The following is a 13,713-nucleotide window of genomic DNA, read 5'->3' on the forward strand; positions in this document are numbered from 1 at the left end:
GATCCTGTACCTGTTGGCCAGCAATAGCCGAATGGTTAAAGCGTTGGACTGTCAGTCTGAGGGTCCCGGGTTCGAATCACGGTGACGGCGCTTGGTGGGTAAAGGGTAGAGATTTTTACGATCTCCCAGGTCAACATATGTGCAGACCTGCTAGTGCCTAAACCCCCTTCGTGTGTATATGCAAGCAGAAGATCAAATACGCACGTTAAAGATCCTGTAATCCATGTCAGCGTTCGGTGGGTTATGGAAACAAGAACATACCCAGCATGCACACCCCCGAAAACGGAGTATGGCTGCCTACATGGCGGGGTAAAAACGGTCATACACGTAAAAGCCCACTCGTGTGCATACGAGTGAACGCAGAAGAAGAAGAAGAAGAAGGCCAGTGGTCATGGTTCGAACCAGAAAATTGTCTTTGGTCACTACAGCTGCGGTATTTTATTCTTACCTTGTGATACTGCCGTCACGTCTTGTTTTTTTGTGTTCTTTTTGCCACAGACAGTTTTTTTTCCTTACCGAAACAATATTTGCAAAATGATATCACGTGGTCAGATGTATATGTGGAGTGATGGCCTAGAGGTAACGCGTCCGCTTAGGAAGCGAGAGAATGTGAACGCGCTGGTTCGAATCACGGCTCGGCCGCCGATATTTTCTCCCCCTCCACTAGACTTTGAGTGGTGGTCTGGATGCAAGTCATTCGGATGAGACGATAAACCGAGGTCCCGTGTGCAGCATGCACTTAGCGCATGTAAAAGAACCCACGGCAACAAAACTGTTGTCCCTGGCAAAATTCTGTAGAAAAATCCACTTCGATAGGGAAAACAAATAAAACTGCACGCAGGAAAAAATATAAAAAATATGGGTGGCGCTGTAGTGTAGCGACGTGCTCTCCCTGGGGAGAACAGCCCGAATTTCACACAGAAATCTGTTGTTATAAAAGAAATACAAAATGCAAAATACAAAAAATACAAAATATGATTTTTTTTGTTCTGAAATCTTTTTTTCTATTTATGTAACTTTATATACCGTGCCATAAAAATATGCAGTATTTGATTTTGTCCATAATAATGTAATCAGAATTCTTGAAATTATAGAGGAAAGCAATAACAAACCAAAAAAGTCCTGTTTTTATGTATCAGTCTCATTAGAGTGACGTGCATACACACACACATACACACATACACGCACACACACGACACACACACGGCACACACACACACACACACACACACACACGACACACACATAAACACGACATACACACATACGCACACACACAAACACACACACACACACACAGACACCGTGTGTTGTGTGTGTGTGTGTGTGGTTTTTTGTTTGTTTGTTTGTTTGTTTTTGGTTGTGTCTATAAACCATTCGCACGGTTTCATGACAAATAAATATGATTCTGATTCTGATTCCCAGGAACACATACACACACACACACAGACACACACGACAAACACACACACACATACACACAAACGCACACATGTGCACACGACAAACACACACACACACACACACAAACACACACCCGCACCCCCCACCCCCACACACACGAACACACAAACACACACACACAAACGCACACATGTGCACACGACAAACACACATACACACACACACACACACACAAACGCACACACATGTGCACACGACAAACACACACACACACACACACACACACGGCAAACACACACACAAACACACACACACATACACACACGACAAACAACCACACACACACACACACACACACACACACATACAGACACTGTGTGTTTGTGTGTGTGTGTGTTTTGTTTGTTTTTCGTTGTGTCTATGAACCATTCACACGGTTTCATGACAAATAAATCTGATTCTGATTCCTAGGAACACACACACACACACACGACACACATACACACACACGACACACACACACACACTACACACACGCACACACACACACACTACACGACACACACACACACACACACACACACACACCGTGTGTTTAGTTGTGTGTGTCTGTGGTTTTTGACTCACTTGTGTAAACAAAGTGAGTCTATGTTTTAACCCGGTGTTCGGTTGTCTGTGTCTCTGTGTCCGTGGTAAACTTTAACATTGACATTTTCTCTGCAAATACTTTGTCAGTCGATACCAAATTAGGCATAAAAATAGGAAAAATTCAGTTCTTTCCAGTCATCTTGTTTAAAACAATATTGCACCTCTGGGATGGGCACAAAAAAATAAAAAATGAAGCCTAATTATATGCAAACTGCATTTACTGTTGTATTCATATTTTTTGTATTCTCTAAACTTGGCACTTTGATCTGATATTCTGACCCCACAACAAGAGGAGTCATTATTATCATTTTTTGTTCAAACAGGAACTTCTTTTGCTAAGCATGGAATTTTTTATTTATTTTGCAAACGTTTTTGGTGCAGATAGTAAAAAAAGGGAAATTGCTCTGTAATTAATGCTAGGGGACTGAATTTGCTTTAAATTGATCTTTCTCATCTTAAACATTACATTTTGAAACAAGATAGGCAAGGCCTTCAAGATTCACTTGTGATGCACTTTAAAAAAAAAAATCCAAGCTTTTTATGTATTGAGTATAATTTCAAAATGTAATGTTTAAGATGAGAAAGATCAGTTTAAAGCAAACTAAGTCCCCCAGCAGAGTAATTTCCCTTGTTTTACTGTCTGCACCAAAACGTTTGCAATAAATAAAACTTCCATGCTTAGCAAAAGAAGTTCCTGTTTGAACAAAAAAAATGATAATAATGACAGATCTTTTGTTGGGTCGATTATCATATCAAAGTGCCAAGTTTAGAGAATATAAAAAAAATGTAAATATAACAGTAAATGCATTATACTCAATACATAAAAAGCTTGGATTTAAAAAAAAAAGTGTATCACAAGTGAGTCTTCAAGGCCTTGCCTCTCTTGTTTTATTTGTTTTTGGTTGTGTCTATAAACCTATTTGCACGGTTTCATGATAAATGAATATGATTCTGATTTCTAGGAACACACAGACACACACACACACGTGGTGCAGCATCTACCTTGCCACAGGTGGTAGGAAGTCGGAGCAAACAAGTGGTATTGGGTCACTAGGCTACTGCTTAGTGTAAGTGATATCCTACAGACCTTTCACAGGTGCTGCCTCCAGCAGAACTGAGCGGGTTCCAACCTGTGCCGATTTCCTGTCAGAGAACGCAGACCGGACCCCCCGCTCAACTTGTATCACAAGATTGACAGACAGAGGCTTACAGTTGTGCCAACAGCAAAGTTAGAGCTGTATGATAGATTTCGCCGACTGCCCACGGAAAGAGCTCAGCCCTCGTTTCTGTGAGCAGCGGTCCCCAACTGGCGCTGCATCCGTCCCCACCCCCTGGGGACACGCAGAATACGGGTTGGTATCTTCAAGGCCTGACTAAGCGCGTTGGGCTACGCTGCTGGTCAGGCATCTGCTTGGCAGATGTGGTGTAGCGTATATGGATTTGTCCGAACGCAGTGACGCCTTCTTGAGCTACTGAAACTGTATGATACAGTTGTGCCAACAGCAAAGTGAAAGTTGTATGGTACAGTTGTGCCAACAGCAAAGTCAGAGCTGTATGATACAGTTGTGCCAACAGCAAAGTCAGAGCTGTATGATACAGTTGTGCCAACAGCAAAGTGAGAGCTGCATGGTACAGTTGTTCCAACAGCAAAGTTAGAGCTGTATGGTACAGTTGTTCCAACAGCAAAGTGAGAGCTGTATGATCCAGTTGTTCCAACAGCAAAGTTAGAGCTGTATGGTACAGTTGTTCCAACAGCAAAGTTAGAGCTGTATGATACAGTTGTTCCAACAGCAAAGTGAGAGCTGTATGATACAGTTGTGCCAACAGCAAAGTTAGAGCTGTATGATACAGTTGTTCCAACAGCAAAGTTAGAGCTGTATGATACAGTTGTGCCAACAGCAAAGTCAGAGCTGTATGATACAGTTGTGCCAACAGCAAAGTCTGAGCTGTATGATCGATGGTGCTTACAGTTGCGCCAACAGCAAAGTCAGAGCTGTATGATACAATTGTGCCAACAGCAAAGTTAGAGCTGTATGATACAGTTGTGCCAACAGCAAAGTGAGAGCTGTATGATACAGTTGTGCCAACAGCAAAGTTAGAGCTGTATGGTACAGTTGTTCCAACAGCAAAGTTAGAGCTGTATGGTACAGTTGTTCCAACAGCAAAGTTAGAGCTGTATGATACAGTTGTTCCAACAGCAAAGTGAGAGCTGTATGATACAGTTGTGCCAACAGCAAAGTTAGAGCTGTATGATACAGTTGTTCCAACAGCAAAGTCAGAACTGTATGATACAGTTGTGCCAACAGCAAAGTTAGAGCTGTATGATACAGTTGTGCCAACAGCAAAGTTAGAGCTGTATGATACAGTTGTGCCAACAGCAAAGTCAGAGCTGTATGGTACAGTTGTGCCAACAGCAAAGTTAGAGCTGTATGATACAGTTGCGCCAACAGCAAAGTCAGAGCTGTATGATACAATTGTGCCAACAGTAAAGTTAGAGCTGTATGATACAATTGTGCCAACAGTAAAGTTAGAGCTGTATGATACAATTGTGCCAACAGTAAAGTTAGAGCTGTATGATACAGTTGCGCCAACAGCAAAGTCAGAGCTGCGTGATCGAGATGGTTTCTCCACTGTATTAGGAAGTGTATTTGTATTGCTTTTTATCACAACAGATTTCTCTGTGTGAAATTCGGGCTGCTCTCCCCACGGAGAGCGCGTCGCTATACTACAGCGCCACCCATTTTTTTTGTATTTTTTCCTGCGTGCAGTTTTATTTGTTTTTTCCTATCGAAGTGGATTTTTCTTCAGAATTTTGCCAGGAACAACCCTTTTGTTGCCGTGGTGTGTTTTTTTTTACGTGCGCGAAGTGCATGCTGCACACGGGACCTCGGTTTATCGTCTCATCCGAATGACTAGCGCCCAGACCACCACTCAAGGTCTAGTGGAGGGGGGGGGGGGAGAAAATATCGGCGGCTGAGCCGTGATTCGAACCAGCGCGCTCAGATTCTCTCGCTTCCTTGGCGGACGGGTTACCTCTAGGCCATCACTCCTCTTAGTCTGGCAGCTTAGTCTTTTGTGAAGGACTGTGACTCTGAAACCAGTAGGCAAGATGAGATTGCACTGGCTCTTAGTGCTGCAGTCTTGGTGGGGGGTGGGGGTGGGGGTGGGGATGCTGGTTGGCCTTTGGGAACCATCACCAACGCCGATCGCGTGCTATCTCGTGTTTATTATCGAACTTGCTGATATTGCACTTATTGTTGACTCACTTGTGTGTGAGTGTGTGTGTGTGTGTGTGTGTGTGTGTGTGTGTGTGTGTGTGTGTGTGTGTGTGTGTTTTCTTCAGTTTAACGTCTATTCACTATAAGTGTTTTTAGACGGAAAGGAGTAAATTAGTGAATAAAGGAAAGGGAATGCATGTGAAAAAAAAAGAAAAAAAAAAAAGTTCATGTTATGTATCAGAGGAAAAGTATATCATAAGTGTGTTAGGGTAGCTGTTAGATACACATGTATGTTAAAATGTATGTATGCAGTGTGTGTGTGTATGTGTGTGTGTGTGTGTGTGTGTGTGTGTGTGTGTGTGTGTGTGTCCAGGGTAAACTTAACTGTCATCTCAGGATACACTTTGTCAATAGACACCAATAGACGCATCCCAACGCCGACCGTGCTTAAAAAAACAACAACAACAAACAAACAAAAAAAAACACCCCCAAAAAACCCACCTTGGCCAATAGAGTTGTGATTCAACGTGGGCAAGACATTCCCCACTATAATCAAATTGTAGCCCAGGTAGTGAGAACAGCAGTTGTCTCCTCTGCTGTTGTCATGGTCACAGTCAGATAGGAGCGAGTGACCCACATCTAAATTTGACCATGTTTCTCCTCTCCTTCAGTCTCTCCATTGGTTGCCTGTTTCTGATCGAATAGACTATAAGCTATCCACTCTGACCTTTTCTGCAGTCAACGGATCTGGCCTCAAGTATCTTTCTGAACTCCTCCATATCTCTATACACCCCGTCTCGCCAGCTCCGTTCTTCCTCTGATACTCGACTTCTCAGGAAACCTCTCGTCAGACCTATGGACACAGATCGTTTTCTTTTCAATCGCCAAAGACGTGGAACAAGCTCCCTGTTAATCTCCGTCATTCTGATTCCCTCGCATCTTTTAAATCTCGTCTCAAAACTCACCTTTTCCCTCAGCAATAAGTTCAATTGTGGCAGGTCCACTTCCTTTGCGTTAGCTGTGCTTGACTATGTGTGTATACATATGTATGTGTACATAATTACATGCATGTATATGAATGTGTATTGTGTGTGCGTGTGTTTATGTAAGTTTGTGCCTGCCTATGTGTGCGTATGTGTTAGGGTAGCTGTTAGATACACATGTATGTTAAAATGTATGTATGCAGTGTGTGTGTGTGTGTGTGTGTGTGTGTGTGTGTGTGTGTGTGTGTGTGTTGTGTGTGTGTGTGTGTGTGTGTGTGTGTGAGTGTGTGTGTGTGTGTGTGTGTGTGTGTGTGTGTGTGTGTGTGTGTGTGTGTGTGTGTAGTCACATTTTGGTGTGTGTATATAACATTGATGTAATGTTTTATATTAAAAAAAGCGTTTTTGTAAAGCACCTAGAGCAGACAAAAAAACTAAAGTTTCTAGAAACCCTTTCTGGTGGTAGATGAATCCTAGAGGATTCACTGATCTACCACCAAAAAGGTTTTTGTTTATTTTTTAATTTTTTATAAACTTTAGTTTTTTGTCTTGAAGAATCCTGCAGTCATTTTTGTCTTCTCACCAAGAGCAGATTTCTGGATAGTGTGTTTTTTTAAGTATCCATTATTGTTATTATTACATACAAGAAGCCAGAACGGGCGTGATCAGTGTGGTCAGTGGTCAGTGTGGTCAGAGTGGTCAGTGTGGTCAGAGGTCAGTGTGGTCAGTGGTCAGAGTGGTCAGTGGTCAGGCACAAAGTTGTCCAGTCGCCTGGGATGGAAGACATTTTTCGTGTGCGGTATTTCGCTAGGGTGTGCATTCTTACTATGTTTTGGTGTGTGTGTGTGTGTGTGTGTGTGTGTGTGTGTGTGTGTGTGTGTGTGTGTGTGTGTGTGTGTGTGTGTGTGTGTGTGTGTGTGTGCGTGCGAGCGTGTGTGTGTGTGTGTGCGTGTGTGCGTGAGCGTGTGTGTGTAGTAGTAGTAGTTGTTGTAGTCTTCAATTTAACGTCTTCCACTTTAAGTGATATTAGACGAGAAAAAAAAAGGAGGGGAGGGGGAGGGGAGGGGGGAGGGGGGCAGGAGGGCGGGGCGTGGTGGTATTGGGTAGAGGGTGAAGAATGGTGAGAGAGAGAGAGAGAGAGAGAGAGAGAGACCGACATACAAACATGATCGGGATTAACAAATTGAAAAACAACATTATTTTATCACAGTAATTCTGTAATTGTCACACGTACACACACACACACACACACGTGCATACATACATACACACACACACACGCACACGTTTTCTTTATTATTTCCTTGTTTATTTCAACAATATTTGCGAAGCTTTGTATTTGATGGAAGCAAAGTGAAAATAACAGGACGAGAAAAGAATATGAAAACATCCTCCCATATCTCAGTCGTGTTTTGCACACACAAACAACAACAACAACAACAAAACACGAAATGGAAGCAGGAGGGAGTGGGGGGTGAGCGGGGGGTGCGGGGGGGGGGGGGGGGGAGCTGGGGGGGGGGCGGGGGTTAGAGGCATCACAATTTTTCCTCTTCCTCTTCTTCTTCGTTAGTTCGTGGGGCTGCAACTCCTACTTTCTTTCACCCGCATGCACACGAGTGGGCTTTTTGCGAGTATGATTGTTTTTACCCCGCGCCATGTAGGCAGCCATACTCCGTTTTCTGGGGGTTGTGCATGCTGGGTATGGTCATGTTTCCATAATACACCTAACGCTGACATGGATTACAGGATCTTTAACGTGCGTATTTGATCTTCTGCTTAGTCCATATATATTTATGTATACACACGAAGGGGGTTCAGGCACAAGCAGGTCTGTACATATTTTTGACCTGGGAGGTCGGAAAAATCTCCACCTTTTACCCACCAGGCGCCGTTACCGAGATTCGAACACGGAACCCTCAGATTGAAAGTCCAACGCTTTAACCCTTTCACCGACAAGCTCGCATTTATGCACAGGCGTGATAGAGGACCCATGTCACTGAAAGGTGACCATTCATTGGTCTGTTATCCATGAACCTACTGCTCTTAATGTTCGGTGGTAGGATAGGCCATATTTTCTATACATCGCAGGGGGGGGAGGGGGGGGGGTGGGGGTGGGGGGGAATCCCCAGCTATTCTTCACTGTCTTTTCTGTGTTCATACCACAAGGGAATTTTGTACTCTAAATTGACTGGCGGTGAAAGGGTTAAAAAGGCACATGTATACCAACACGAACACTCGCACCCCCTCACGCTGACATAAAACATACACACACACATGAGAGAGAGAGAGAGAGGGGGGGACGGGGGGGGGGGGGGGGGGGGGGGGGGGGGGGGGGGGGGGGGGGGGTTGGGAAGGGGGTGGGGGGTGGAGGTGGGCAGACAAGCAGACAGGCTGCAAAAACTATTCAAATAAAAGCAAATATAATCTCAAGCGAAACCCATATATATATATATATATATATATATATATATATATATTTCTGTGTACTTGAATGCGTCATAGTAACATGCAGATCCATTTCTTACAATATTCAAATCGGTACAGTATGAAAAGTGAACACAATTTAAACAGGCATCGTTGTCTGAAGCACTTGGACCGAATATATATATATATATCTATATCAGCATCTTAATCAAGGAAGAAAGTACGTTTTCATCTTCTCTAGATTTCCCGCATAATGAACTTAAAAATTGGCAGTCTATAAACGTTCTATACTCAAATATACAGGCCATTCATACCATACCCTAGTGTAAGTGTTGCCGTTATGAAGTTTGTAATTATCAGTATCAAATATGAAATACTGTTTTAAGTCTTGCAAAATGTCCTGAACAGATTAACTCTTTCGCCCGTGTTAATGTGTTCATTACAAATTATTTGCCACCGCCACAACCAGTCAATGATCGGAGATTAATACATATAAAAGGATCTATGCCACGAACAATTTGATTTAGTCAAACACGTCCAAAATTATTTTCATGTCAACAGGGTCGCACATTTGACGCCCGAAATTTCATTTCCGTTGGATCCTAAGTCACACAACATTGTTGTTTGATTCACGTGACAATCTCACACCTTCCAGCTTCAGAAATTACAGCCAGTAAGGAATACTATTGCCGATAGGACTTACAGATAGAATTTGGTTAATCATATACCAAATTATCAACATTGTTTTTTGGTCTTCATAAATGAAATCCCTGCATTTTTTTAATTTTAATATGAGCAAACACTTGTACAAATACTTCTTTTTTCTTTTGCGTTCACTCGTATGCACACGAGTGAGCTTTTACGTGTATGACCGTTTTTAGCCCGCCATGTAGGCAGCCATACTCCGTTTTCGGGGGTATGCATGCTGGGTATGTTCTTGTTTCCATAACCCACCGAACGCTGACATGGATTACAGGATCTTTAACGTGCGTATTTGATCTTCTGCTTGCATATGCACACGAAGGGGGTTCAGGCACTAAGCAGGTCTGCACATATGTTGACCTGGGAGATCGGAAAAATCTCCACCTTTTACCCACCAGGCGCCGTCACCGTGATTCGAACCCGGGACCCTCAGATTGACAGTCCAACGCTTTAACCACTCGGCTATTGCGCCCGTCTTGTACAAAATACGCTTTGTCTGGTTCCTACAGCAATGATTCACACTGCACTGTGGGTTGCGCATGTGAATCCAAAGGTTGTTTTTTTTTTTGTTTTTTCTAAAGCATGTATGAGAGAATTGTTGTTGAGTTCGACGAGTAACTCGTGCGTCAAGTTAAGACATGACGAGTCCTTTCGAGCCAGCTAGCAGTATCTTTACATGCATCTTATAAAAACTATGATAATTGGAGAAAAATACTCCCAGGCAATTTATAAGCATAACCACAGGCGTTAAAACACCATCGCTGACCCTTCTTCCCTGCTATCTAAAGTAGCCACCCTTTCTAAATACTCTACAGCAATTCTTTAGTCCAGTTTGACTTTGAACTGAAGAGAAGAAGGCGAAGATGTGTGTACTATTCAGCTGAGTGTGTTAACTCTCTCCATACGAACGGCGAAAGAGACGATGTTAACAGCGTTTCACCCCAGTTACCATCATCAAAATATTGCAAGCGGAAGGCTCTTATACTGAAGAGGTGAATGTTGACAAAGAATACCACAATTCTGACGACGGAAGCTAAAGGTTGGGTCATTCAGACACCCACTGGACATCCGAGGGGTCTGTGTAGAGGAGAAGAGAGGACTGGCCGTACTGAGTGAGTTAACCCATCAGCTGTTTCCCTCGAAAACAACACAACATCGTCAGCTAGAACAAGAATAAACAATTCAAATGCACTGGGTACAAAATCAGCACCATACTTTTGAGAGAGAGAGAGAGACAAGACAAAAAAATTCTTTATTTTCGAGGATAATGGCTAAGCACTGGCGCGGTTGTTTTTTTTAAATTTTATTTTAGATCCAGTCCCCGCCCTGAAACAGGGTCTACACAACACAATGCTACCAGTTGCTACATGCCATGTCATATCATGCACTACACAATACTACTTAAAGTCTTAACATGCCTACACAATACCACATAGAGGCATAAGCATCATGGTAATAATAACACACACGCACACACACACACACACACACACACACACACACAGAGGCACAAGATTGGTGTTCACAAAATACATTGGAAAAAGCCGGAACAGAGAACACACACACACACACACACACACACACACACACACATTGCCAAAGGGAGCGTAATTCCAAATACATATGAAATAATATATGAAAATAAAACGTCACAGGTGAAAGAGGGAGAAAAAGAGAGACAGACAGAGAGAGAAAGAGGGGGGGGGGGGGGGGGGAGGGAGACACAGAGAGAGAGAGAGAGGCGCGTAGACAGACAGACAGAGGGACATTGATAAACAGCCATACAGATAGGAACCTGTTGTACCAGAACTACATTTCCGTTTTCTTTTAAACATTTCACTGGTGACGGACAGTGTGTTCATTCCCCCACAGTAGCACCAACCTTATTAATTTCTGTCATCGTTACTAGGCAGATCCAGTTCAAGGCAGATCCCACGTTGCATATATATATATATATATATATGATAGTCAGTCGTGTCCGACTATGACCATCAGAACAGCAGAGGAGGCAACTGCTGTTCCGACTATTTGGGCTAGAATTTGATTATAGTGGAGAGTGTCTTGCCCAAGTTACATCCCCACTCTCTCGGCCAAGAGGGTTTTAGGACAGTCGGCGTTGGGATGGTTCCCAAAGACCAACTAGCCCCCCCCAAGGCTGCAGCACTAAGAGCCAGTGTAATTTTGCCTCCTAGTTTGAGAGTCATAGTCCTTCACAAAAGACTAAGCTGTAAATGGTTTCCCATTGACTGGAGAAACCATTGATAATACAGCTCTCACTTTGCTGTTGGCCCAAATGTAAACTTATGTCAATCTTGTGATATAAGCCGAGTGCGTTGCATATGATTGTTGTAAATGCCGAAGGTTTCATCAACATGTGCTGTATTGTGATAACCTGACAAGTCAATACTTCCATAGCTTCGTTGATGGTTTTTTTTTTAATTTTAATTTTATTTTTTTAAATTTTTTTTTTAAGGAGATAGATATCTTAAACATGTGTGTCAAATACATATACGCATTTTTTTTTTCTTGTAAATATGACTCACAATCAGTTCAGTAAACATGACTCACAATCAGTTCAGTAAACATGACGCAATCAGTTCAGTAAACATGATGCACAATCAGTTTAGTAAACATGTAAACATGACGTACAACCAGTTTGTGGCTAACATGACGTACAATCAGTTTGTAGTTAACATGACGTATAATCAGTTTGTAGTTAACATGACGTACAATCAGTTTGTAGTTAACATGCCACAATGCATTAACAGAGATGCACATAGGCCTAAAGCAGATGGAAGAAAAACCCAGACATTTCGTCACAACCATCGAACATTAAAACATACAATAGTGTGTCCAAGACTAAGCTGTCACACACTCAGTTAATGTTATATGGAGAATTGGATAATGCTTCCTGGACAACTATCAAAAAAAATTTTTTTTCAAAATAATTATCTTAAAAGTTTATGGTGAACAGGTTTTCACACACAAAAAGTTTGTATTTATATACGAGCTGAAAACTTACTATAGAAAAACAAAACAAAACAAAAAAAAAACACCTGAACGTGCTGCATTGCAGATGACTGGAATGCTTTTGTCTGTGTATATTATGTATGTACAGGCTGTGTATGCCAGTGTCCACAGTTTTACATATTATTACTTCTTTTTCTTCTTCTGCGTTCACTCGTATGCACACGAGTGGGCTTTTACGTGTATGACCGTTTTTTACCCGCCATGTAGGCAGCCATACTCCATTTTCGGGGGTGTGCATGCTGGGTATGTTCTTGTTTCCATAACCCACCGAACACTGACATGGATTACAGGATCTTTAACATGCGTATTTGATCTTCTGCTTGCATATACACACGGAGGGGGTTCAGGCACTAGCAGGTCTGCACATATGTTGACCTGGGAGATCGTAAAAATCTCCACCCTTTACCCACCAGGCGCCGTCACCGTGATTCGAACCCGGGGCCCTCAGATTGACAGTCCAACGCTTTAACCACTCGGCTATTGCGCCCGTCACATATTATTACGAAACGTTACGTAAGGTAATGTATTGGATACAATGTGATGTGACAAGTTATAATACAAGAATAGATGCGTGCACACGTGTATTTGTGTATTATCTGTCTTTCTGTGATGGTAATTTTCTTTTTGCCTTTAAAATATGGAAATAATGTTCTGCAACAGATAGCTTAAAGCTAAATTGAACCGTGTTTCATTTGTGTAAAATCCTGTTCTTTTCACGTTTCCTTCTTCTTGTTGTTCTTCTTCTTCTCGTTTTTACAAATGCACGTGAAACAAAAATGGAAATGAAAATGTTCATTACAAAAAAAAGAAAAAAAGATACCCACCATCGTAAATCTTTATCAATTATATGCATAGAAAAGGCAAACAACACCCGCTGTTAACTATCGTTGACAATCATCATATTTAAAAAAAACAACATATTATTATTATTTATTTATTTGTACGCTTATAGTTGACTTCATCAAGTTTTTGCGCCGTATACATATTATTATTAGTAGTAGTAGTTCTTTTTTTTATGTATTTATCTTCTTTTTTTTTCTCAAGGCCTGACTAAGCGCGTTGGGTTACGCTGCTGATCAGGCATCTGCTTGGCAGATGTGGTGTAGCGTATATGGATTTGTCCGAACGCAGTGACACCTCCTTGGTCGATCATTATCAATTGTATGACAGATGAAACTGTACCCAGTGGCAACCATCTTTGTATATATATATACATAGATGAAACTACTCTCAGAGGCAACCATCTTTGTATATATACATAGACAGATGAAACTACTCTCAGAGGCAACCATCTTTGTATATATACA

Source organism: Babylonia areolata, chromosome 16 (assembly GCF_041734735.1).
Source record: "Babylonia areolata isolate BAREFJ2019XMU chromosome 16, ASM4173473v1, whole genome shotgun sequence".
NCBI classification, from domain to species: domain Eukaryota; kingdom Metazoa; phylum Mollusca; class Gastropoda; order Neogastropoda; family Buccinidae; genus Babylonia; species Babylonia areolata.